Raw genomic sequence first — 26,750 nt, 5'->3', positions numbered from 1 at the left:
ACACCCGAGCCCTCAGCACCTCCCGCCTATACTGAGTCTTGGACTGCGGGGAAGGAAACAGTGGAGTTAGATGAAGAGATTCCTGAGGTAGAGCAGCCCCAGGTGGTCGAGTCGAAGCCGGCACCGATGTGTCCCGCTCGACACCGAAGACTCGGTCCGGACCAAGTGAATGGCGAGGACGAACCCCTCGTGAATCAGATCATAATGCCCCATAGCACACGACAGCTAAGGGAAATGATCAGTAACATCCCAAAACTCTCCGAGTCAGGAGATCCCACCGTGCATTTTAGGGACGTGGAGCAAACCGCAGCAGTTAATGACTGCGACGGGGCCGAACTGTCCAAAATGCTCCTGTTCTCCCTGGACAGCTCGCTCCTCCAGTGTCTCCCTGACGAGAGCAAGAGAGGGCGCAAGACATATGAGGAGGTACGGGACGAGACCCTGGAGATTATAGGGGAGGGTGACGGAACTCCGTTCCTCCGATTGGAAAGGACGGTACAGCTAGAGGGAGAACCCCCATGGGTTTTCACCGGAAGATTGTGGCCAGTGTATCGGCACAGCTGCCCGGGAGGACCGGACCGGAACGCACTAAATGATGACCAAAGGGCTCATTGGCTCCGGTGCCTGGTCGCCAATTGCTTGCCACAGGTGAAGGAGCAGGCCAAAGCATGGTTTGACCCCACTATCACCCGCTCCACGGAGGACGTAGTACTTGATCAGCTCACAATAAGTTACAGGAACAACAAGAGTAGGGATGTGCCTTCCTCAAAGGGAAAGGTGCATGAGGCAAGGCCAGCAGCTCCTGCCAAAAAGGAATGGCATCAGGAGGGGAATCGCCCTCCCCAAGCCAAGAGCAGTTGTTACGGGTGTGGGAAGGAGGGTCATTGTCACCGGGACTGTAAAAATTCCTGGAAGGATTTAAAGGGAAAAACTTCCCCAGCCCCAGCCCAAGCGCCCATCCAGGAGAAGGGAGCCGATGTGTCGATCCATCCCAATACGATCGAGTCGGTTTTAGAGGCAATGCGGTCTCTAATGACCTCGCAGGGGAAAATAGCGGTTGCCACCGGCCTCGTCGCTCCCGAAACTCCGATCGCTGTACCCTGGTGACTAGAGTCGGCGCCGCCCGTCTACCTGTGTCCGCTCCGCTACGATGCATGGAGACGACCCCTCATAGTGATGGAGGTGGAGGAGGTGATGGAAACTTATCTGTTGGATACGGGAGCATCGTGCACCGTAGTCCACGCAGATAACCCCACCAACTCGCTTCTGCCAACCGGGGTCCCGTATCGTCTGTTGTGCTTCACGGGTGAAGAACAGGCTGGCGCACATTCCCTTCCCCTCTCCATTTGTTTAGGGCCACTCTGCACCACGTGGAAGTGTATCCTGCTGAGGTGGAAAGAGTGAGTGGGAGCGGGAGTCCTGGGGTCTGATTTCTTGGTAGCCCACGGGATCCACGTGGACCTGAGAAATCATTGTCTCTGGGGAGAGATTGCGAGCATGGAGGAGATAGAGAGTGTTCAGGAAACCCCTACAAAGGTGCGGGTCGGCCGGCGAGAAGTAAAATTCTTGGGTCTAACCCTATGCGCTGGCAAGAGAAACGTAGGCCAGGAGGATGAGCAGGGGTCAGTACAAAGTCCGCCGGCCTACGCCACTCGCACAGTGGAGGTGACCCGTCATAACAAGTGGTTTGGTGGAAAGTGGTGCAAACTGTTTAAGTCGGGTGCACAAGGGCCAACAACAGTGGCCAGGTCTGAGGACAAAAATCCTCAGCCTGCGACAGAGTCACAGACCACACAGGCTGGAACAATAGCCTGCGTGAAGGAAGGAGTCATCCCATTGGAGTGGGAGGTCTTCCCTCTGATTTGGGATTCGGATGGGGAAGAGCCCGAACAGCTCGACCCCACCCTTGACCCGATCACGGAGGAGGAAGAGTCAGAGGACGAAGATCCCGCCCTCGACTCAAGCTTAGGGGAGGTAGGGATTGGGGGCGGAGACTCACTGCCTGTAGGGACAGGTGAGGTGGAGTCGGATGCCACAAATCCCGGCCCCGGGGTGGCGGAGCCTGAGGGAAGGGAGCCGGAGCCGGCAGCTGTGCTGGAACCACAGGCTGTGACGGTGAAAGCCCCAACCCCCGGTCCATCAGCCCTGGGAGCCTCACCCAAGGCAGCCCCTCGTAGGTCGACTCGAACGCCCCAGCCCAGAAAGCAATGGTCAAATTCTCCCTATCTTCCCCAACCTCGGTACAGAGCAGCCCGAGAAAGGCACGATTCCCGTTCAGCAGCGAAAACTGCGGGGGATCAAAGCCGAAGGTCAGTGCAGCCCCGCCACAGGGAGCGGCACGCTGCAGCCCTCACAGGAATTAAGTAGGCCGCCCGGAGGAGGGCGGCGCTGTACATAGGTGTTAGGAAATGAAGAATTAAGTTAGGTAATTGTAATAGTTTAAGGTGTGTAAAGTTTAAGATGATGGGGATGTTTAAAAGGTAGTTTTCGGAGTCTGCCCAGAATGTGTGGTTGTTTGGAAGCGTGGTCAGAGGACCAGCGCGTCCGTTTAATTAAGCCAGCACCTATTGGGAGCCTGGCTACATCATCTTATCGGTTACAGAAACCAGGAATACAATGGAGAGGATTCTCGTGATACTCGCGGCGATCGGGTGCGGGCTGGCCTATCGGGGCCGCACCAAGGACGTCATCACGTTCGGATGTTCCGGGGACACAGCCCCCATCGCGACGGATGGGACGGGGAAGCGAGAGGTTGAGGAAACCGCCACCTATTTCCACCAAGGAAGATGGCCAGGATGGCTGGGGACGAATTCTATGGAATACTCCAGCAATTTCGGTTTCGCCTACCAAGAGACTTCGTTAATGTGCCCACGGGTGAGGATCCTTGCATCCAGAGTCAGCATCACCGTGGGAAAGAGGATCTGTTTGGTGTGTAATGGGAACGTGCCGTTAAGTAGATGGTGGTGGTTACGAAAGCTGGGAAAGGACATGAAGAACTCTACTATCGAGTGGGAACGACTGGGTAACAATACCCATCGGACAATTACGGGGACTCACGGACAATTACATGTGTGTTGGGACAAATGGTGGGAACCAGATGAAGGGATATATGTCTGCATGTGGGGTTCAAAACGCGTTTGCCCCAAGGGCGTATCCATCTTTTTCCAGAGGCAGTGGCAGGATGAAGGAAAGGGGATGAGATGGGATGTCAGCACTCAGGCATGCGGAGCCCCATACTCACCGATTCCAGTAAACACCACTGAACTCATCACCCGCCCACGCAAGCCCCTGCCCACGATTCCAGTAGCGCTAGCCCAGAAGGAAGGGTGCCCCACCACGACAAAGGGACCCGGGAATGGGTTAGTATTTGTTCCCACCGGTCAGGTGCTGTACCAAGGGGTACACTACGCAGTGGCCTCAGTGATTTTAAACCTCACTGAGGTATGATTGCCGGAGTGGTGTCCCAGGGAAATGGAACAATTGTACCAGGTCCTGTTAACCCGAATGTTCAGACAATTTTACGAGTTTGATTTTGCCGACATCGACAAGGCCAAATTGTACACCACACCACAGGAAGTCTTGGATCGGGTAGGAAGGCAAAGAAGGGGCACTGTAAATGATATTTTCACTGCTTTTAACACCGGAACGTCTGTTGTCAACGCTCCAGACAACGTGGAGCTGCAGACACAGATCAATGGTTTAAAGGCCCAGTTAAGGAACATACTGACAAGCAAGAATAAGGTAGTGGGTTCTGAGCTACATGAGGACCAAGCCATGACACTACACTTAAAAGAAATAATTGCTGAGCTGGAGAAACACGCTAGAATGGTAAATGCGCTCATTAAGGAGGATCGGAATGCATCCGATCAGGCTGCGCAGAACGAGGCCTGTGTGCTATACGGGGCGTGGTTACTGGGCGAGGGCCGCAGTAATCTGGAGGATTTAAAACAAGGTTTGGTCCCGTCCTGGATCAGCAACAAGCACTTGCAAGCGCTCCAACCTTTTGACAATGCATTAAGCCCGTGCCAGCTCAGACTAGCTGCAGAAGCGTACCCAGTCCCAGTGGACTGCGGACGCTCAAACCACACTATTATGGGAATAGTGGTAAGGATGCCAGTGTTGGGCCCCGCAGCAAAGCCCACCCCGGTATACAGGGTGGAGAACATTGGAGTCATTCAGGGGGGTGCGCACATTCGTTACGCAGTGGGCCCGCCTTATGTCATCAGATGGGAGCATACGATGACAGGCACCGACCTCTCGGAGTGTCGTAGCCGGGGAGCACACATCATCCTGTGTCCCCAGCACTTGAATGCCTTTCTGAAACCACAGTGCGGGTTCAGAGCCGCTAGCGCGATGCCGATAAATTGCACCATGGAGGCAATGGCAAAGGACCATGTGCCCCCGCAGGTAGCATATATCAGAGGTGGGACATACTGTGTCACCACTGCAGCGCCTCACTACCGCCACGGACAGCACGAGTGGTGTCCGGTCAGTGACAGCAGTTTCTGTTACAAACCCAGGGCTGAAATTCAAGTGGCACAACAATGGATTGTCCCCATTCCTGCACCCTCCACCGTTCACCTCACTGTAAAAGAGAATTTCACGGACTTGTAGCGATTCGTCGTGCATTTTGGTTATGTCATTCCCCCTCTCCCCGAACACCTCACCAAGATTTTAAAAGCCGTTATAGTTTCACAGAAGCATTTCTACTCACTGGAGCAGAAGACATTAGAGATAGGGAAAGACATATTGGACATAGTCACCCCACCATGGTGGGACCTGTTCACCAATATAGAGATCCCGGCCTGGATTAGAATAGCATCCCACACCCTAGTAGTGTGTCAGGTTTTAATTGTAATATTTTTATTGCTCGTGCATTGCAAGAGAGGCAAACGCCTCCAGAGGCACGAGAACACAGGAATATGGCAGGGCTGGAAGGCATTTATTTTAATGCAAGGAGTCTTGCAAATAAGGTGGATGAACTGAAGTTGTTGTTGAATACATGGGAGTACGATATTGTTGCTATCACGGAGACATGGTTGAGGGAGGGTCAGGACTGGCAGCTCAATATTCCGGGGTATAGAATCTTCAGGCGAGACAGAGGGGGGTGTAAAAGGGGAGGGGGTGCTGCAATATTAATTAAGGAGTCAATTACTGCTGTAAGGAGGGATGATATATTAGCGGGTTCCTCTAATGAGGCCATATGGGTAGAACTTAAAAACAAAAAGGGGGCAAGCACTTTGCTGGGAGTGTACTATAGGCCCCCAAAAAGTCAGGGGGAGATAGAGGAACAGATATGTAGGCAAATCTCCGAGAAGTGCGAAAATAATAGGGTAATAATAGTGGGGGATTTCAACTTCCCCAATATAAATTGGGACAGTCAGAGTGTGAAAGGCTTAGAGGGTGCAGAATTCTTAAAGTGCATCCAGGAGAGCTTTTTGAGCCAACATGTAGAAAGTCCTACAAGAGAGGGGGCGGTACTGGACCTAATTCTGGGGAATGTAGCCGGGCAAGTGGTGGAAGTGTCAGTAGGAGAGCATTTTGGCGACAGTGACCATAATTCGGTGAGATTTAAGGTGGTCATGGAAAAAGACAAAGACGGCCCGGAAATAAGGGTTCTAAATTGGGGGAAGGCCGATTTTAATATGATAAGGCAGGATCTGGCCAAAGTGGACTGGGAGCAGCTGCTTATAGGAAAATCCACATCAAAACAGTGGGAGACTTTCAGAAGGGAAATAGAGAGAGTACAACGCCAACATGTTCCTGTAAAGGTCAAGGGTGGGACCAACAAGCAAAGGGAACCTTGGATGACAAGGGATATACAAAAATGCATTAGAAATAAGAGGGGGGCTTTTGGCAGTTACAAAAGACTAAAGACAGAAGAAGCCCTAGAGGAGTATAAAAAGTGCAGGGGCATACTTAAAAAAGAAATTAGGAGGGCGAGGAGGGGCCATGAAATAACACTGGCGAGCAAAATAAAGGAAAATCCTAAGATGTTTTATAAGTATATTAAGGGCAAGAGGATAACCAGGGAAAGGGTAGGGCCCATTAGGGACCAAAGGGGCAATCTGTGTGTAGAGCCAGAGGATGTAGGCGGGGTTTTAAATGAATTTTTTGCATCTGTGTTCACTATGGAGAAAGACGATGCAGACATAGAAATCGGGCAAGGGGACTGTGACATACTTGAACATATTAGCATCGAGAGGGAGGAGGTGCTAGCGGTTTTAGCGGGCCAAAAAGTGGATAAATCCCCAGGCCCGGACGAGATGTATCCCAGGCTGCTGTGGGAGGCAAGGGAGGAGAATGCAGGGGCTCTGACACTAATTTTCAGAACCTCTCTGGCCACAGGGGATGTACCAGAGGACTGGAGAACAGCTAACGTACCATTATTCAAGAAGGGTAGCAGGGATAAACCAGGGAATTACAGGCCAGTGAGTCTAACATCTGTGGTGGGGAAATTATTGGAAAAAATTCTGAGGGACAAAATTAATCTCCACTTGGAGAGGCAAGGATTAATCGGGGATAGTCAGCATGGCTTTGTTAAGGGTAAATCATGTCTAACAAATCTGATCGAATTTTTCGAGGGGGTGACTAGTGGGGTGGATGAGGGAAATGCGGTGGATGTGGTGTACATGAACTTCAGTAAAGCTTTTGACAAAGTCCCGCATAGGAGACTGGTCAAGAAGGTAAGAGCCCATGGGATCCAGGGTGCCTTGGCGCGTTGGATACTAAACTGGCTGAGTGGCAGGAGGCAGAGGGTGATGGTCGAAGGTTGCTTTTGTGACTGGAAGCCTGTGTCCAGTGGGGTACCTCAGGGATCGGTGCTGGGTCCCTTATTGTTTGTGATCTACATAAATGATTTGGATGAAAATGTAAAAGGTATGATCAGTAAGTTCGCAGATGACACGAAAATTGGTGGGCTGGTAAATTGCGAGGAGGAAAGCCTCCGGCTACAGGACGATATAAACGGGTTGGTCAGATGGGCGGAAAAGTGGCAAATGGAATTTAACCCTGAAAAGTGCGAGGTGATGCATTTTGGACGGACAAATAAGGCAAGGGAATACACAATGAGTGGTAGGACCCTAGGAAGTACAAAGGGTCAGAGGGACCTTGGTGTACATGTACATAGATCCCTGAAGGCAGCGGAGCAGGTAGATAAGGTGGTTAAAAAGGCATATGGGATACTTGCCTTCATTAGCCGAGGCATAGAATATAAGAGCAGGGAGGTTATGATGGAGCTGTACAAAACGCTGGTGAGGCCACAGCTGGAGTACTGTGTGCAGTTCTGGTCGCCTCACTATAGGAAGGATGTGATTGCTTTGGAGAGGGTGCAGAGAAGATTCACCAGGATGTTACCTGGGATGGAGCGCCTCAGCTATGAAGAGAGGCTGGACAGGCTGGAGTTGTTTTCCTTGGAGCAGAGAAGGCTGAGGGGGGACCTGATTGAGGTGTACAAAATAATGAGGGGCATAGATAGGGTAGATAAAGAGGAACTTTTCCCCTTAGTGGGGGGGTCAATAACAAGAGGGCATAGATTCAGGGTAAGGGGCAGGAGATTTAGAGGGGATTTGAGGAGGAACTTTTTCACCCAGAGGGTGGTTGGAATGTGGAACTCAATGCCTGAAAGGGTGGTGGAGGCAGGAACCCTCACAACATTCAAGAAGCATTTGGATGAGCACTTGAAATGCCATTGCATACAAGGCTATGGACCAAATGCTGGAAAATGGGATTAGACTGGACAGGGATGGATGGGCTGCGCAGACACGATGGGCCGAAGGGCCTCTTTCTGTGCTGTAAAACTCTATGACTCTATGACTCTATAACGCTATGTACAAGTGGGGGAAGAGGACACCCCAGTGTAAGCAGCTAGTATTAAAAGTTAAAGCGTCCCTCAATTTTTGGATTTCAGCCACTGCATGATTTAAGTGTGTGAATACTGTAGTGTTATAGCCGTTGGTGAAGTTTTGTTTTGTTTGATTAATAAAAGGTGTATGCAGGTGGTGCAAGTGGCATTGGCCCCCTTCACATCTGAAAGATGAATGTGTTATAGTGTAAGATAATACTGCCTATGATTGTCCAACAGTTTACACAAGGTAATTTTTCTGAACTGGGTACTGCATGTGTCGTAAGGGCCATAGATAGTTAATTACCAGGAATGTTTGGATGTGAGGAATCAGGGAAAATTTGCTCACCAAGGATTATTGATACTTTAAGCAAGCTATCAGTATCACAGGGGGGACTGTAAGTTTTGAAATTTTCAGTAAATTAATCACGCAACAAAACAGGGTTAATAAAACAGTTTTATTGACCAAAAGAAGCTTGTGCAGAAAAACCTTTGATAAAAAGGGCATACAAAATGGCCGCCGGACCTCGTGATCAGTTTCTGGGACCAATTGATTTCTGTTACTGCAAGCCAGACAGGCTTGTGGATTGAGGACAGTAAGCCTGCGAAAGCCAGTATCGGGAAAACGAAACTCAGGGTACTGAGCATACATATTAATTGGATTCTAAGTACAGGACAGTTTCAGGTAACAGGATGGGGCCCATCAAGAAATGGGCGGACTTTTGAATGAACACTTAAACCCATTTACTGTACAAAGGAAAAACCGAGTTACGGTGACTGAGTAAAATACATTATCGGCCAGGAAGGCCAGTTAAGCTATCACCGGCTCCCGTTACAAGACAAAGCGCCCCTGCAGAGATTTCTGCCCGCCAAAAATATTACAAAGACTGGACTATGATTTGGCGGGAGATAAGACTGTCCCAACAAGGTATAACTGTGGATTGAAAGGTCCATCAGAGCTGGACTTCGGCTTTCATTTCTTCAATGCTTGGGAGTACGCTTCGGCGCTTCGCTTCAGATTCACGTTTCGGGACGGACTCTTCGGTTAAGGCAGCGTGGTCGGTGTTCGGCCAGGCTAGGCTCAGCGACGACAGGAAGACGATGAGGGTGGCCCGGGTACTTTTGTCGGGAGATCATCGACGACCCAGGCCGAAGGAGAAGACACCCTCAGGAAAACCGACGAGCCAGGCCGGAGGGAGAAATAAAAGGACACTCCAGGCCTAGCCCTCCAGGGCCTCAACATACCATTCAACCAGGAACTTTCCCTGTGCAGTTCTGCAACATCACATCGGTGACTGAGTCTTCCATGGGCATCCAGTGCTTAAAGTCCCGCCGGTAACGGATTCAGTCATGACGAGCGCTCATCGAGACTGTATCTGCTGCTCTATCGCCTGAGAGAAAAACAAGCTGCGCCAGAAGTTTCCAAATCCACGTGACGACGGAAAGTTGTGCCAAAAGGCTGCGAACCCCCTCTTTTGCGAGTCTGAAAGTGGTGAGCATGATTCCGAGTTCCTCAAGTCGAAACTTAGTTTAGGTCTAGGGGAGGGTGTTAAGGGAAATCGTAATGTGTTCCCCCTTTTTCGACGTGCCGTGTGTTCCCCATTTCTATAGAGTTAAGTTTATAGATATGTGCATGATTGTAGTTAATTTTATCTGTGCTTATGACATGTATTTTACAATGCTGCAAACTATTTTATAATAAAAGCCTCCATTTTGTGTTGTTCAACCTGGTCTATTGAGTTTTTCTCTGCACTACAGTTCCCTGCACCTAAGTCCAAGGTCTAGAACCGTAGGGAAGAGTGGGTCGAACCACTCAAGGGTAATTATTGCACGAAGCCTGGTAGGAGACCAGAACAAGCAAGAGAAACCCCCTACAGCAGGAGTAGGCCATTCGGCCCTTCGAGCCTGCTCCGCCATTCAACGAGATCATGGCTGATCATCCAAACCCTAGCACCCGGTCTCTAAACCGACAGCCATCCCACCCAAGCCCTATCCCAGTAACCCCACGTATTTAATCCCCCCTAACACTAAGGGCCAATTTTTATCATGGCCAATCAACCTAACCCGCACATCTTTGGACTGTGGGAGGAAACCGGAGCACCCGGAGAAAACCCACGCAAACACGGGGAGAATGTGCAAACTCCACAGAGACAGTCACCCGAGGCCGGATTTGAACCCGGGTCCCTGGCGCTGTGAGGCAACAGTGCTAACCACTATGCCACCGTGCTGCCCTGCTGCCCGTGCTGCCCTGCTGAATGAGTTTCACCTCCCCTGATTGGCTGCACAGTGCTCACCTGATACCAGCCGGCACATCGCACTAACTACGCCGCTGGATCAGGTAAGCATATCGCGCCGACATCGGAACCGGGCCTGTGAAAGGAAATGCGAGCAGGCCCGGGCTTCAGATGTTGGCGCGCAGGGTGAGTGCAGATCGGGGGCTTGCACGCAGGGCAAGCCCCCGACACCAAGTTCTGGGCCATTATCTTTTGGTCCCCAATATCAGTTGTTCCCCAGTATCTGTTGTTCTACAGTATCTGTAGTTCCTCAGCATCTGTTGTTCCCCCAGTATCTTTTGTTGCCCAGTAATTGTTGTTGCCCCTGTATCTGTTGTTCCCCAATATCTGTCGTTACCCAGTATCTGTTGACCCCACATTATCTGTGGTTCCAGTGTATTTTTTGTTCCCCAGTACCTGTTGTCCCCCCTGTATCATTTGTTTGGAATTATCTGTTGTTCCCCAGTATCTGTTGCTCCCCAGTATCTGTTGCTCCCCAGTCTCTGTTTCCCCCAGTATTTGTTGTTCCCCCAGTATCTGTCGTTCCCCAGCATCTGTTGTTCCCCAGTATCTGTTGTGCTCCAGTATCTGCTGTTACTCATTGTCTGTTGTTCCCCTATTATCTTTTGTACACCGATATCTGTTGTTCCCCAGTATCTGTTGTTCCCCAGTATCTGTTGTTCTCCAGTACCTGTTGTAACCCAGTATCTGTTGTTCCCCAGTATCTGTTGTTCCCCAGTATCCATTGATTGCTAGTATCTGTTGATCCCACAGTATCTGTGGTTCCAGAGTATCAGTTATTCCCCAGTATATGTTGATCCACAGTATCTGTTGTTCCCTAGTATCTGTTGTTCCAGAGTATCTGTTATTACCCAGTATCTGTTGGTACCCAGTATCTGTTGTTCCCCCATTATCTGTTGTTCTAGTGTATCTGTTGTTCCCCAGTATCTGTTGTTCCCCAGTGCCTGTTAATAATAATCAACTTTATTGTCATTGTTAATGCACGAGTGCAGTACAACGAAATGTAGGCTTGCGGCTCCCGAGAGTGTACATTTAGATTAAGACATTTAAACATTCAACATTCATTTGACTTGTAATATACTAACATAAACATAATAAAGTGCATTGGCAGATGTGCAGGCTTTAGAGTTTATTTGTGGAGGTCAGTAGGGTGACAGCCCTGGGAAAGAAGCTGTTCCTAAATCTGGTCGTTTGGGTGCGAATGCATCTGTAGCTTCTCCCAGATGGCAGGAGGGCGAACAGATTGTGGCTGGGGTGGGTAGGGTCTTTGATGATGGTCCGTGACCTCTGTAAACAGCGTTTCTGGTATATGTGCTCTATGGTCGGTAGCTGGGTGCCGGTAATGCGTTGGGCAGTTTTGACTACCCGCTGCTGGGCTTTCCGGTCATAGTAGCTACAGCTGCCATACCATACTGTGATACAGTTCGTCAGGATGCTCTCTATTGTGCAGTGGTAAAAGTTAGAGAGGATCAGGGGTGACAGGTTACATCCCTTCAGCCTCGTTGGGAAATATAGGCGCTGCTGGGCCTTCTTTACCAGAGAGGAGGTATTGAGGGACCAGGAGAGATCTTCCGTGATGTGGACTCCAAGGAACTTAAAGCTGTCCACACTTTCCACCACAGCCCCATTGATGTGGATGGGGGTGTGACTTCCGCCTTTAGACTTCTGGAAGTCCACAATAATTTCTTTGATTTTCTTGATGTTGAGGACCAGGTTGTTATCGGCGCTCCACTTCACGAGATGTTGGACCTCCTCCCTGTAGACTGACTCATCGTTGTTGGTGGTCTGGCCTACCACCGTGGTATCATCCGCAAAGTTGATGATGGTGTTGGAACCATGAATAGCCACACAATCGTGGGTGAAGAAGGAGTAGAGGACGGGGCTCAGCACACATCCTTGTGGGGCCCTGTGTTCAGGGTCGGGGGGGGGAGGTGTGGTTACCTAATTTGACAGACTGGGGTCTTTTTGTTTGGAAGTCCAGGGTCCAGTTGCAGAGGGAAGTGTTCAGGCAAAGAGTGTGGAGTTTGGTGGCCAGCTTGTTGGGGACAATAGTGTTGAATGCTGAGCTGTAGTCGATAAACAGCTTTCTGATGTAGGTCTCTTTACTGTCTAAGTGGTTCAGTGCGGAGTGTAGAGCAGTTGTGATTGCATCCTCCGTTGATCTGTTTGCACGATAGGCAAACTGGTGTTGGTCAAGAGAGGCGGGAACACTGGCTAGGATGTGAGCCAGGATCAGTCTCTCAAAACACTTCATCATGATGTGTGTGAGTGCGACAGGTCGATAGTCGTTCAGACACGTCACAGCCGTTTGCTTTGGCACAGGAATAATGGTAGCAGTCTTGAAGCATGTAGGGACTACTGCCTGGGCCAATGACAGATTGAAGATGGCGGTGAAGACATCAGCCAGCTGATCAACACATTCCTTGAGTACCCGTCCAGGGAGGCTATCAGGTCCAGCAGCCTTACGTGTGTTCACTCCACGTAGAACACCCCTTACGTCGGAGGTCGACAGAGTGAGCACCTGGTCTTCCGGGGGTGGCAAGGCTTTGGTAGCCGGCTCCCTGTTGTCCCTGTCAAAGCGAGCATAGAAGTTGTTAAGCTCCTCTGGAAGGGAGGCATCGCTGACCGGGGGGCTGGTGTTTTTACTCTTGTAGTCAGTGATGGACTGGATGCCTTGCCACATGCGCCGGGGGTCCGAGTTGTTGTGGAGATGATCCCTATCCGCAGTGTCTGTTTCCTTTTGGCAGTCCTGATACCCTTTTTTAGGTTTGTCCTAGCTGCACAGTACACTTCCAGAGTATCTGTTATTACCCAGTAGATGTTGTTCCCCAGTATCTGTTGATCCCCAGTATCTGTTTTTCTACCTGTATCTTTTGTTCCCCAGTATCAGTTGTTACCCAGTGCCTCTTACTCACCCCCATATCTGCTGTTCCCCAGTATCTGTTTTTCCCAGTATTGGTTGTTCAAGAGTGTCTGTTATTACACAGTAGCTGTTGTTACCCAGTATCTGTTGTTCCCACATTGTCTGTTGTTCAAAGTGTCTGTTATAACCCAGTAACTGTTGCTCCCCAGTATCTGTTGTTCCCTCAGTACCTGTTGTTCCCCCAGTATCTGTTGTTCCCCAGTGTCTGTTGTTCACCCCAGTATCTGTTGTTCACCAGTATCTGTTGTTCCACAGTATCTGTTATTACACATTATCTGTTGCTCCCCAGTATCTGTTGTTCACCCAGTAGCTGTTACTCTCCCAGTAGCTGTTACTCTCCCAGTATCTGTTGTTCCCCAGTGTCTGTTGTTCACACCAGTATCTGTTGTTCACCAGTATCTGTTGTTCCCCTGTATCTGTTGCTCCCCAGAATCTGTTGTTCCTCAGTATCTGTTTTCTCACAGTATCAGTTGTTCCAGAGTATCTGTTATTACCCAGTACCTGTGCTTACCCAGTATCTGTTGTTCCCCCTGTGTCTGTTGTTCCAGAGTATCTGTTATTACCCATTATCTGTTGATCTACAGTATCTGTTATTACCCAGTACCTCTTGTTACCATAATCTGTTGTTCCCCCATGTGTCAGTTGTTCCAGAGTATCTGTTAGTACCCAGTATCTGTTACTCCCCAGTATCTGTTGTTCCCCAGTATCTGTTGTTCCCCAAGTACCTGCTGTTTCCCAGTATCTGTTGTTCCCCCAGTATCTGTTATTCCCCCAGAATCTGGTGTTCCCCAGTGTCTGTTTTTCTCCCAGTATCTGCTGTTGCCCCATTTTCTGTTGTTCACCCAGGCTTTATTTTCCCCCAGCATCTGTTAATACCCCAGTATCTTTTGTTCTCACAGTATCTGTTTTTCACCCATTATCTGTTGATCCCCCATATCTAATGTTCCAGATGATCTGTTATTACCCAATATCTATTGTTCCCCAGTATCTGTTGTTCCAGAGTATCTGTTATTACCAAATAGCTCTTTTTGCCAGTATCTGTCATTCCCAGGAATCTGTTGTTAATCAGTATCTGTTGTTACCCCTAGTATCTGTTGTACCCCAGTATCTGTTTTTCTCCCTGTATCTTTTGTTCACCAGAATCTGTTGTTCCCTAGTGTCTCTTGTTCAGCCCCTTATCTGCTGTTCCGCTGTATCTGTTGTTCCACAGTATCTGTTGTTCCACAGTATCTGTTGTTCCACAGTATCTGTTGTTCCGCACAGTATCTGTTGTTCCCCCTAGTATCTGTAGTTGTCCAGTATCTGTTGTCCCCCCTGAACCTGCTGTTCGGCATCATCTGTTCCCGAGTAGCTGCTGTTCCCCAGTATCTGTTGCTCCCCAGTATCTGTTGTTCTCCCAATATCTGTTGTACCCCAGTATCTTTTGTTCTCCCAGTATCAGTTTTTTTCCAGTATCTGTTGTTACCCAGCATCTGTTGTTCCCCAGTACCTGCTATTACCCCAGTATCTGTTTTTCCACAGTATCTGCTGTTCCTCATTATCTATTGTTCCCCCATTATCTTTTGGTCCCCAATATCAATTGTTCCCCAGTATCTGTTGTTCTCCAGCATCTGTTGTTCCCACAGTATCTATTGTTGCCCCAGTATCTGTTGTTCTCCAGTATCTGCTGTTCCTCAGCATTTTTTGTTCCCCCAGTATTTGTTGCTGCCCAGTAATTGTTGTTGCCCCTGTATCTTTTGTTCCCCAGTATCTGTTGTTACCCAATATCCGTTGTTCCAGAGTGTCTGTTGTTCCCCAGTATCAGTTGTTCCCCCCAGTAGCTGTTTTTCCCCAGTATCAGTTGATCACCAGTGTCTGTTGATCCGCCAGTACCTGCGGTTCCAGAGTATCTGTTATTCCCCAGTAGATATTGTTCCACAGTATCTGTTTTTCCCCCAGTAGCTGTTATTCCCCATTATCTGTTATTACCCAGTATCTGTTGTGACCCAGTATCTGTTGTTCCCCCATTATCTGTGGTTCCAGTGTATCTTTTGTTCCCCAGTGTCTGTTGTTCCCGATTATCTGTTATTACCCAGTATCTGTTGTTCCCCATTATCTTCTGTTCTCCAGTACCTGTTGTTCCAGGGTATCTGTTATTACCCAGTATCTGTTGTTACCCTAGTATCTGTTGTTCCCCAGTATCTGTTTTTCCTGAGTCTCCGTTGTTCCCCTGTATCAGTTGATTGCCAGTATCTGTTGATCCCACAGGATCTGTGGTTCCAGAATATCAGTTATTCCCCAGTATATGTTGATCCACAGTATCTGTTGTTCCCCCAGTATCTGTTGTTCCAGTGTATCTGTTATTACGCAGCATCTGTTGTTCCCAATATCTGCTGTTCCCCCATTATCTGTTGTTCCAGTGTATCTGTTGTTCCCCAGTGTCTGTTGGTCACCCCAGTATCAGTTGTTCCCTGAAGTATCTGCCGTTCACCAGTATCTGTTGTTCCCCAGTATCTGTTTCCCCCCAGTATCTGTTGTTCCGCAGTATCTGTTGTTCACATTATCTGTTGCTCCCCAGTATCTGTTGTTCCCCAGTATCGGTTGTTCCCCCCAGTATCTGTTGTTCCCCAGTTTCTGTTGTTCCCCAGTATCTGTTTTCCCCCAGTATCAGTTGTTACAGAGTATCTGTTATTACCCAGTACCTGTTGTTACCAACTATCTGTTATTCCCACAGTGTCTGTTGTTCCACAGTATCTGTTATTACCCAGCATCTGTTGCTCCCCAGTATCAGTTGCTCCCCAGTATCTGTTGTTCCCCCAGTATCTGTTGTTCCCCCAGTATCTGTTGTTCCCGAGTGTCTGTTGTTCACCCCAGTATCTGTTGTTCCCCAGTATCTGTTGTTCCCCAGTATCTGTTGTTCCCCAGTATCTGTTGTTCCCCAGTATCTGTTGTTCCCCAGTATCTGTTGTTCCCCAGTATCTGTTTTCCACATTATTTGTTGCTCCCCTTTATCTGTTGTTCTTCAGTATCTGTTTTCCCCCAGTATCGGTTGTTCCATAGTATCTGTTATTACCCAGTACCTGTTGTTACACATTATCGTTTGTTCCCCCAATGTTTGTTGTTCCAGAGTATCTGTTATTACCCAGTATCAGTTGCTCCACAGTATCTGTTGTTCCCCAGTGTCTGTTGTTACCCAATATCTGTTGTTCGCCCAATGCCTGTTGTTCCAGAGTGCCTGTTATTACCCACTATCTGTTGTTCACCAGTATCTGTTGTTCCCCAATGACTTTTGTTCCACAGTATCTGTTATTACACAGTACCTGTTGCTCCCCAGTATCTGTTGTTCCCCCAGTAGCTGTTACTCCCCCAGTATCTGTTGTTCCCCAGTGTCTGTTGTTCACACCAGTATCTGTTGTTCACCAGTATCTGTTGTTCCCCTGTATCTGTTGCTCCCCAGAATCTGTTGTTCCTCAGTATCTGTTTTCTCACAGTATCGGTTGTTCCGGAGTATCTGTTATTACCCAGTACCTGTGCTTACCCAGTATCTGTTGTTCCCCCTGTGTCTGTTGTTCCAGAGTATCTGTTAGTACCCAGTATCTGTTACTCCCCGTATCTGTTGTTCCCCAGTATCTGTTGTTCCCCAAGTACCTGCTGTTTCCCAGTATCTGTTGTTCCCCCAGTATCTGTTATTCCCCCAGAATCTGCTGTTCCCCAGTGTCTGTTGTTCTCCCAGTATCTGCTGTTGCCCCATTTTCTGTTGTTCACCCAGGCTCTATTTTCCCCCAGCATCTGTTAATACCCCAGTATCTTTTGTTCTCACAGTATCTGTTTTTCACCCATTATCTGTTGATCCCCCATATCTAATGTTCCAGATGATCTGTTATTACCCAATATCTATTGTTCCCCAGTATCTGTTGTTCCAGAGTATCTGTTATTACCAAATAGCTCTTTTTGCCAGTATCTGTCATTCCCAGGAATCTGTTGTTAATCAGTATCTGTTGTTACCCCTAGTATCTGTTGCACCCCAGTATCTGTTTTTCTCCCTGTATCTTTTGTTCACCAGAATCTGTTGTTCCCTAGTGTCTCTTGTTCAGCCACTTATCTGCTGTTCCGCTGTATCTGTTGTTCCACAGTATCTGTTGTTCCGCACAGTATCTGTTGTTCCCCCTAGTATCTGTAGTTGTCCAGTATCTGTTGTCCCCCCTGAACCTGCTGTTCGGCATCATCTGTTCCCGAGTATCTGCTGTTCCCCAGTATCTGTTGCTCCCCAGTATCTGTTGTTCTCCCAATATCTGTTGTACCCCAGTATCTTTTGTTCTCCCAGTATCAGTTTTTTTCCAGTATCTGTTGTTACCCAGTATCTGTTGCTCCCCAGTACCTGCTATTCCCCCAGCATCTGTTGTTCCCCAGTATCTGTTTTTCCACAGTATCTGCTGTTCCTCATTATCTATTGTTCCCCCATTATCTTTTGGTCCCCAATATCAATTGTTCCCCAGTATCTGTTGTTCTCCAGCATCTGTTGTTCCCACAGTATCTATTGTTGCCCCAGTATCTGTTGTTCTCCAGTATCTGCTGTTCCTCAGCATTTTTTGTTCCCCCAGTATTTGTTGCTGCCCAGTAATTGTTGTTGCCCCTGTATCTTTTGTTCCCCAGTATCTGTTGTTACCCAATATCCGTTGTTCCAGAGTGTCTGTTGTTCCCCAGTATCAGTTGTTCCCCCCAGTAGCTGTTTTTCCCCAGTATCAGTTGATCACCAGTGTCTGTTGATCCGCCAGTACCTGCGGTTCCAGAGTATCTGTTATTCCCCAGTAGATATTGTTCCACAGTATCTGTTTTTCCCCCAGTAGCTGTTATTCCCCATTATCTGTTATTACCCAGTATCTGTTGTGACCCAGTATCTGTTGTTCCCCCATTATCTGTGGTTCCAGTGTATCTTTTGTTCCCCAGTGTCTGTTGTACCACAGTATCTGTTGTTACCCAGTATCTGTCGTTCCCCAGTATCTGTTGTTCCAGATTATCTGTTATTACCCAGTATCTGTTGTTCCCCATTATCTGTTGTTCCCCAGTACCTGTTGTTACCCAGCATCTGTTGTTCCCCCAGTATCTGTTGCTCCCCAGTTTTTGGTTGTGTCCCAGTATCTGTTGTTCCCCAGTATCTGTTGTTCCTGAGTCTCCGTTGTTCCCCTGTATCAGTTGATTGCCAGTATCTGTTGATCCCACAGGATCTGAGGTTCCAGATTATCAGTTATTCCCCAGTGTATGTTGATCCACAGTATCTGTTGTTCCCCCAGTATCTGTTGTTCCAGTGTATCTGTTATTACGCAGCATCTGTTGTTCCCAATATCTGCTGTTCCCCCATTATCTGTTGTTCCAGTGTATCTGTTGTTCCCCAGTGTCTGTTGGTCACCCCAGTATCAGTTGTTCCCTGAAGTATCTGCCGTTCACCAGTATCTGCCGTTCACCAGTATCTGTTGTTCCCCAGTATCTGTTTCCCCCCAGTATCTGTTGTTCCGCAGTATCTGTTGTTCACATTATCTGTTGCTCCCCAGTATCTGTTGTTCCCCAGTATCGGTTGTTCCCCCCAGTATCTGTTGTTCCCCAGTTTCTGTTGTTCCCCAGTATCTGTTTTCCCCCAGTATCAGTTGTTCCAGAGTATCTGTTATTACCCACTACCTGTTGTTACCAAGTATCTGTTATTCCCACAGTGTCTGTTGTTCCACAGTATCTGTTATTACCCAGTATCTGTTGCTCCCCAGTATCTGTTGTTCACCAGTATCTGTTGTTCACCAGTATCTGTTGTTCCCCAGTATCTGTTGTTCCCCAGTATCTGTTTTCCACATTATCTGTTGCTCCCCTTTATCTGTTGTTCTTCAGTATCTGTTTTCCCCCAGTATCGGTTGTTCCATAGTATCTGTTATTACCCAGTACCTGTTGTTACACATTATCGTTTGTTCCCCCAGTGTCTGTTGTTCCAGAGTATCTGTTATTACCCAGTATCAGTTGCTCCCCAGTATCTGTTGTTCCCCAGTGTCTGTTGTTACCCAATATCTGTTGTTCGCCCAATGTCTGTTGTTCAAGAGTGTCTGTTATTACCCACTATCTGTTGCACCCCAGTATCTGTTGTTCCCCCAGTATCTGTTGTTCCCCAGCATTGTAGTTCCCCGAGTATCTGCTGTTCCACAGTATCTGTTGTCCTCACAGTATCTGTTGTCCTCACAGTATCTGTTGTTCTCACAGTATCTGTTGTTCTCACAGTATCTGTTGTTCTCACAGTATCTGTTGTTCTCACAGTATCTGTTGTTCTCACAGTATCTGTTGTTCACACAGTATCTGTTGTTCTCACAGTATCTGTTGTTCTCACAGTATCTGTTGTTCTCACAGTATCTGTTGTTCACCCAGTATCTGTTGTTCACCCAGTCTCTGTTGTTCTCACAGTATCTGTTGTTCTCACAGTATCTGTTGTTCTCACAGTATCTGTTGTTCTCACAGTATCTGTTGTTCTCACAGTATCTGTTGTTCACACAGTATCTGTTGTTAACCCAGTCTCTGTTGTTCTCACAGTATCTGTTGTTCACCCAGTCTCTGTTGTTCTCACAGTATCTGTTGTTCACCCAGTCTCTGTTGTTCACCCAGTCTCTGTTGTTCTCACAGTCTCTGTTTTCCCCCTACCATCTGTTGTTCTCACAGTATCTGTTGTTCTCACAGTATCTGTTGTTCTCACAGTATCTGTTGTTCTCACAGTATCTGTTGTTCACCCAGTCTCTGTTGTTCTCACAGTATCTGTTGTTCTCACAGTATCTGTTGTTAACCCAGTCTCTGTTGTTCTCACAGTATCTGTTGTTCACCCAGTCTCTGTTGTTCTCACAGTATCTGTTGTTCACCCAGTCTCTGTTGTTCACCCAGTCTCTGTTGTTCTCACAGTCTCTGTTTTCCCCCTACCATCTGTTGTTCTCACAGTATCTGTTGTTCTCACAGTATCTGTTGTTCTCACAGTATCTGTTGTTCACCCAGTCTCTGTTGTTCTCACAGTATCTGTTGTTCTCACAGTATCTGTTGTTCTCACAGTGTCTGTTGTTCTCACAGTATCTGTTGTTCTCACAGTATCTGTTGTTCTCACAGTATTTGTTTTTCTCCCATTATCTGTTGTTCCCCCATATCTGATGTTCCAGAGGAACTGTTATTACCCAATATCTATTGTTCCCCAGTATCTGTTGTCCCAGAGTATCTGTTGAACCCCAGTATCTGTTGCTCCAATGTATCTGTTATTACACAGTTGCTCTTGTTGCCAGTATCTCTCTTTCCCCTGAATCTGCTGTTCACTAGTATCTGTTGTTACCCCTAGTATCTGTTGTTCCCCAGTATCTGTTTTTCTGCCTGTAACTTTTGTTTGCCAGTGTCTGCTGTTCCCCACTATCAGTTGTTCCACAGCATCTGTTGTTCCCCACAGTATCTGTTGTACCCCATAGTATCTGTAGTTGTCCAATATCTGTTGTCCCCCCTGTATCTGCTGTTAGGCATTATCTGTTCCCCAGTATCTGTTGTTCTCCCAATATTTTTTGTACCCCCAGTACCTTTTTGTTCTCCCAGTAGCAGTTTTTTTCCATCAGTATCTGTTGATCGCACAGTATCTGCTGTTCCCCACGATCTGCTGTTCCCCCAGTATCTGTTGTTCCCCAGTATCTGTTGTTCTCCAGTATCTGTTGTTCTCCAGTATCTGTTGTTCCTCAGCATCTGTTGTTCCTCAGCATCTGTTGTTCCCCCATTATCTGTTGTTGCCCAGTAATTGTTGTTGCCCTGTATCTGTTGTTCCCCAGTATCTGTTGTTCCCCAATATCTGTAGTTACCCAGTATCTGTTGTCCCCCCATTATCTGTGGCTCCAGTGAATCTTTTGTTCCCCAGTATCTGTTGTCCCCCCTGTATCTTTTGTTTGGAATTATCTCTTGTTCCCCTGTATCTGTTGCTCCCCTGTATCTGTTGTTCTCCCAGTATCTGTTGTTCTCCCAGTATCTGTTGCTCCCCAGTCTCTGTTTCCCCCCAGTATTTGTTGTTCCCCCATTATCTGTTGTTCCCCAATATCTGTTGTTCCCCAGTATCTATTGTGCTCCAGTATCTGCTGTTCCTCATTATCCGTCGTTCCCCTATTATCATTTGTACCCCTATATCAGTTGTTCCCCCATATCTGCTGTTCCCCAGTATCTGTTGTACCCCTGTGCCTGTTGTAACAGAGTATCTGTTATTACCCAGTAGATGTTGTTCCCCAGTATCTGTTATTCCAGAATATCTGTTATTACCCAGTATCTGTTGTTCCACAGTATCTGCTTTTCTACCCGTATCTTTTGTTCCCCAGTATCAGTTGTTACCCAGTGGCTCTCATTCACCCCGATATCTGCTGTTCCCCAGTATCGATTGTTCACCCCAGTATCTGTTGTTCCCCAGTATCTGTTGTTCCCCAGTATCTGTTTCCCCCAGTATCGATTGTTCGAGAGTGTCTGTTATTACACAGTATCTGTTGCTCCCCAGTATCTGTTGTTCCCCAATATCTGTAGTTACCCAGTATCTGTTGTCCCCCCATTATCTGTGGCTCCAGTGAATCTTTTGTTCCCCAGTATCTGTTGTCCCCCCTGTATCTTTGGTTTGGAATTATCTCTTGTTCCCCAGTATCTGTTGCTCCCCAGTATCTGTTTTTCTCCCAGTATCTGTTTGTTCTCCCAGTATCTGTTGCTCCCCAGTCTCTGTTTCCCCCCAGTATTTGTTGTTCCCCCATTATCTGTTGTTCCCCAATATCTGTTGTTCCCCAGTATCTGTTGTGCTCCAGTATCTGCTGTTCCTCATTATCCGTCGTTCCCCTATTATCATTTGTACCCCAATATCAGTTGTTCCCCCATATCTGCTGTTCCCCAGTATCTGTTGTTCCCCTGTGCCTGTTGTAACAGAGTATCTGTTATTACCCAGTAGATGTTGTTCCCCAGTATCTGTTATTCCAGAATATCTGTTATTACCCAGTATCTGTTGTTCCACAGTATCTGCTTTTCTACCCGTATCTTTTGTTCCCCAGTATCAGTTGTTACCCAGTGGCTCTCATTCGCCCCGATATCTGCTGTTCCCCAGTATCGGTTGTTCACCCCAGTATCTGTTGTTCCCCAGTATCTGTTGTTCCCCAGTATCTGCTTTCCCACAGTATCGATTGTTCGAGAGTGTCTGTTATTACACTGTATCTGTTGCTCCCCAGTATCTGTTGTTCCCCCAGTACCTGTTATTCCCCCAGTATCTGTTGTTCCCCAGTGTCTGTTGTTCACACCAGTATCTGTTGTTCACCAGTATCTGTTGTTCCCCAGTATCTGTTGCTCCCCAGTATCTGTTGTTCCTCAGTATCTGTTTTCTCCCAGTATCGGTTGTTCCTGAGTATCTGTTATTACCCAGTACCTGTTGTTACCCAGTATCTGTTGTTCCCCCTGTGTCTGTTGTTCCAAGTATCTGTTATTACCCAATATCTGTTGAACCCCAGTATCTGTTATTACCCAGTACATGTTGTTACCAGTATCTGTTGTTCCCCCATGTGTCAGTTGTTCCAGGTTATCTGTTAGTACCCAATATCTGTTACTCCCCAGTATCTGTTGTTCCCCAGTATCTGTTGATCCCCAAGTACCTGCTGTTTGCCAGTATCTGTTGTTCCCCCAGTATCTGTTATTCCCCAGAATCTGCTGTTCCCCAGTGTCTGTTATTCTCCCAGTATCTGCTGTTGCCCCATTTTCTGTTGTTCACCCAGTCTCTGTTTTCCCCCTACCATCTGTTGTTCTCACAGTATCTGTTGTTACACCAGTATCTGTTGTCCTCACAGTATCTGTTGTCCTCACAGTATCTGTTGTCCTCACAGTATCTGTTGTTCTCACAGTATCTGTTGTCCTCACAGTATCTGTTGTTCTCACAGTATCTGTTGTCCTCACAGTATCTGTTGTTCTCACAGTACCTGTTGTTCTCACAGTATCTGTTATTACACCAGTATCTGTTGTTCTCACAGTATCTGTTTTTCACCCATTATCTGTTGTTCCCCCATATCTGATGTTCCAGATGATCTGTTATTACCCAATATCTATTGTCCCCCAGTATCTGTTGTTCCAGAGTATCTGTTGATCCCCAGTATCTGTTGTTGCAAAGTATCTGTTATTACTGAGTAGCTCTTGTTGCCAGAAACTGTCATTCCACGGAATCTGTTGTTAATCAGTACATGTTGTTAACCCTAGTATCTGTTGTTCCCCAGTATCTGTTTTTCTCCCTGTATCTTTTGATCACCAGAATCTGTTGTTCCTTAGTGTCTCTTGTTCAGCCCCTTATCTGCTGTTCCGCAGTATCAGTTGTTCCACAGCATCTGTTGTTCCCCCTAGTATCTGTAGTTGTCCAGTATCTGTTGTCCCCCCTGAATCTGCTGTTCAGTATTATCTGTTCCCGAGTATCTGCTGTTCCCCAGTATCTGTTGCTCCACAGTGTCTGTTGTTCTCCCAATATCTGTTGTACCCCCAGTATCTTTTGTTCTCCCAGTATCAGTTTTTCTCCCAGTAACTGTTGTTCCCCCAGTATCTATTGTTCCCCAATAACTGCTGTTCCCCCAGTATCTGTTGTTCCCCAGTATCTGCTGTTCCACAGCATCTGTTGATCCCCCAGTATCAGTTGCTGCCCAGTACTTGTTATTGCCCCTGTATCTGTTGTTCCCCAGTATCTGTTGTTACCCAATTTCTGTTGTTCCAGAGTGTCTGTTGTTCCTCAGTATCAGTTGTTCCCCCAGTAGCTGTTTTTCCCCAGTATCAGTTGATCACCAGTGTCTGTTGATCCGCCAGTATCTGTGGTTCCAGAGTATCTGTTATTCCCCAGTAGATATAGTTCCACAGTGTCTTTTTTTCCCCCAGTAGCTGTTATTCCCCGTTATCTGTTATTACCAGTGTCTGTTGTTACCCAGTATCTGTTGTTCCCCCATTATCTGTGATTCCAGCATATCCTTTGTTCCCCTGTATCTGTTGTACCACAGTATCTGTTGTTACCAGTATCTGTCATTTCCCATAATCTGTTGTTCCAGATTATCGGTTATTACCCAGTATCTGTTGTTAACCTTTATTTGTTGATCTCCAGTACCTGTTGTTACCCAGCATCTGTTGTTCCCCCAGTATCTGTTGCTCCCCAGTATTTGGTTTTGTACCAGTATCTGTTGTTCCCCAGTATCTGTTGTTCCTGAGTCTCCGTTGTTCCCCTGAGTCAGTTGATTGCCAGTATCTGTTGAACCCACAGCATCTGTGGTTCCAGAGTATCAGTTTTTCCCCACTATATGTTGATCCACATTATCTGTTGTTCCCCCAGTATCTGCTGTTCCAGTGTATCTGTTATTACCCAGAATCTATTGTTCCCAATATCTATTGTTCCCCCATTATTTGTTGTTCCCCAGTATCAATTGTTCCCCCAGTGTCTGTTGTTCCCCAGTGTCTGTTGTTCACTCCAGTACCTGTTGTATCCCGCAGGATCTGCTGTTCACCAGTATCTGTTGTTCCCCAGTATCTGTTGTTCACATTATCTGTTGCTCCCCAGTATCTGTTGTTCCCCAGTATCTGTTTCCCCCCAGTAACAGTTGTTCCAGAGTATCTGTTATTACCCAGTATCTGTTGTTCCCCCAGTGTCTGTTGTTCCACAGTATCTGTTGTTCCCCCAGTAGCTGTTGTTCCCCCAGTGTCTGCTGTTCCACAGTATCTGTTATTACCCAGTATCTGTTGCTCCCCAGTATCTGTTGTTCCCCCAGTATCTGTTGTTCCCCCAGTATCTGTTGTTCCCCCAGTATCTGTTGTTCCCCCAGTATCTGTTGTTCCCCCAGTATCTGTTGTTCCTGAGTGGCTGTTGTTCACCCCAGTATCTGTTTTTCCCCAGTATCTGTTGTTCCCCAGTATCTGTTTTCCACATTATCTGTTGCTCCCCAGTATCTGTTGTTCCTCAGTATCTGTTTTCTCCCAGTATCGGTTGTTCCAGAGTATCTGTTATTACAAAGTACCTGTTGTTACCCATTATCGTTTGTTCCCCCAGTGTCTGTTGTTCTAGAGTATCTGATATTACCCAGTATCAGTTGCTCCCCAGTATCTGTTGTTCCCCAGTGTCTGTTGTTACCCAATATCTGTTGTTCCCCCAGTGTCTGTTAGAGTCATAGAGTCATAGAGTAATACAGCACAGATAGAGGCCCTTCGGCCCATCGTGTCCATGCCGGCCATCAAGCCCTGTCTAATCTAATCCCATATTCCAGCATTTGGCCCGTAGCCTTGTATGCTATGGCATTTCAAATGCTCATCCAAATGCTTCTTAAATGTTGTGAGGGTTTCTGCCTCCACAACCCTTTCAGGCAGTGAGTTCCAGACTCCAACCACCCTCTGGGTGAAAAAGTTCTTTCTCAAATCCCCTCTAAACCTCCCTCCCTTTACCTTGAATCTATGCCCCCTAGTTATTGACCCCTCTACTAAGGGGAAAAGCTCCTCAGCATCCATCCTATCTATGCCCCTCACAATTTTGTACACCTCAATCATGTCCCCCCTCAGCCTCCTCTGCTCCAAGGAAAACAAACCCAATCTGCCCAGTCTCTCTTCATAGCTGAAGCGCTCCAGCCCTGGTAACATCCTGGTGAACCTCCTCTGCACCCTCTCTAACGCGATCACATCTTTCCTGTAGTGTGGCGACCAGAACTGCACACAGTATTCCAGCTGTGGCCTAACCAGTGTTTTATACAGCTCCATCATAACCTCCTTGCTCTTATATTCTATGCCTCGGCTAATGAAGGCAAGTATCCCATATGCCTTTTTTACCACCTTATCCACCTGTTCCGCCGCCTTCAGGGATCTGTGTACCTGCACACCCAGATCCCTCTGACCCTCCGTCTTGCCTAGGGTCTTACCATTCATTGTGTATTCCCTTGCCTTGTTAGACCCCCCAAAGTGCATCACCTCGCACTTTTCCGGGTTAAATTCCATTTGCCACTGTTCCGCCCATCTGACCAACCCATCTATATCGTTCTGCAGACTGAGGCTACCCTCCTCGCTATTTACCACCCTACCAATTTTAGTATCATCCGCGAATTTACTGATCATACCCTTTACATTCATATCCAAGTCATTAATGTAGACCACAAACAGCAAGGGACCCAGCACCGATCCCTGTGGTACCCCACTGGCCACAGGTTTCCAGTCACAAAAACAACCTTCGACCATCACCCTCTGCCTTCTGCCACTAAGCCAGTTTTGTATCCAATGTGCCAAGGCACCCTGGATTCCATGGGCTCTTACCTTCTTGACCAGTCTCCTGTGCGGGACTTTATCGAAGGCCTTACTGAAATCCATGTATACCACATCCACTGCGTTACCCTCATCCACACACCTAGTCACCCCCTCAAAAAATTCAATCAAATTAGTCAGACATGATCTTCCCTTGACAAAGCCATGTTGACTATCCCTGATTAATCCTTGCCTCTCCAAGTGGAGACAAATTTTGTCCCTCAGGATTTTTTCCAGTAATTTTCCTACCACTGATGTTAGGCTCACTGGCCTGTTGTTCCAGAGTATCTGATATTACCCAGTATCTGTTGTTCCCCAGTATCTGTTGTTCCCCAGTATCTGTTGTTCCCCAGTATCTGTTGTTCCCCAGTATCTGTTGCTCCCCAGTATCTGTTGTTCTCCCAGTATCTGTTGATCCCCA

Source organism: Somniosus microcephalus, chromosome 8 (genome assembly GCF_052327205.1).
Source record: "Somniosus microcephalus isolate GS21.2 chromosome 8, FLI_Smic_1.0, whole genome shotgun sequence".
Taxonomy (NCBI): Eukaryota; Metazoa; Chordata; class Chondrichthyes; order Squaliformes; family Somniosidae; genus Somniosus; species Somniosus microcephalus.
This window is presented reverse-complemented; position numbering follows the sequence as displayed.